The sequence below is a fragment of the Nematolebias whitei genome, chromosome 8 (genome assembly GCF_014905685.2).
Source record: "Nematolebias whitei isolate Nwh7 chromosome 8, NemWhi1, whole genome shotgun sequence".
NCBI lineage: Eukaryota > Metazoa > Chordata > Actinopteri > Cyprinodontiformes > Rivulidae > Nematolebias > Nematolebias whitei.
This window is the reverse complement of record NC_056505.1, coordinates 2,678,899-2,680,430: the sequence shown is the minus strand read 5'-3', so window position 1 is coordinate 2,680,430 and position 1,532 is coordinate 2,678,899. Positions and strand designations below refer to the sequence as shown.

The window sequence follows — 1,532 nt, the reverse complement described above, 5'->3', positions numbered from 1 at the left end:
TATATACATATGCACATATATAATATATATACATACGCACACATATACATATATAATATATATACATACGCACATATATACATATGCACATATATAATATATATACATATGCACATATATACATATGCACATATATAATATATATACATATGCACATATATATACATATGCACATATATAATATATATACATATGCACATATATTATATACATATGCACATATATATATACATATGCACATATATTATATACATATGCACATATATATACATATGCACATATATATACATATGCACATATATTATATACATATGCACATATATACATATGCACATATATACATATGCACATATGTAAATATGCACATATATACATATATACATATGCACATATATACATATGCACATATATACATATGCACATACATAATATATATACATACGCACATATATAATATATATACATACATATGCACATACATAATATATATGCATACGCACATATATACATATGCACATATATAATATATATACATATGCACATATATAATATATATACATATGCACATATATAATATATATACATATGCACATATATAATATATATACATACGCACACATATAATATATATACATACGCACACATATACTAATATATACATACGCACACATATACTATATATACATACGCACACATATACATATATAATATATATACATACGCACATATATACATATGCACATATATAATATATATACATATGCACATATATACATATGCACATATATAATATATATACATATGCACATATATAATATATATACATATGCACATATATAATATATATACATATGCACATATATATACATATGCACATATATATACATATGCACATATATATACATATGCACATATATATACATATGCACATATATATATATATGCACATATATAATATATATACATATGCACATATATATACATATGCACATATATATACATATGCACATATATATATACATATGCACATATATATATACATATGCACATATATTATATACATATGCACATATATACATATGCGCATATATACATATGCGCATATATACATACATATGCGCATATATACATATGCACATATGCGCATATATACATATGCACATATATACATACGCGCATATATAAATACGCGCATATATACATACGCGCATATATACATACGCGCATATATACATACGCACACATATATACATACGCACACATATATACATACGCACACATATATACATACGCACACATATATACATACGCACACAAATATACATACGCACATACAGTGGGGAGAACAAGTATTTGATACACTGTTGATTTTTCAGGTTTTCCCACTTGCAAAGCTTGTAGATGACTGTAATTTTTATCATAGGTACTCTTCAACTGTGAGTGATGGAATCTAAAACAAAAATCCAGAAAAATACAATGTATGATTTTTAAATAATTAATTTCCATTTTATTGTGTGAAATAAGTATTTGAT

The 1,532-nt window shown here is 23.9% G+C and overlaps 1 protein-coding gene across 1 annotated transcript in view; it reads right to left on the bottom strand.

The window, feature by feature from the left end:
* LOC119412980 (complement C5-like) overlaps positions 1-1,532 on the bottom strand; it is a gene marked incomplete in the record, with an annotated part of 48,175 nt that overhangs the window by 14,121 nt on the left and 32,522 nt on the right.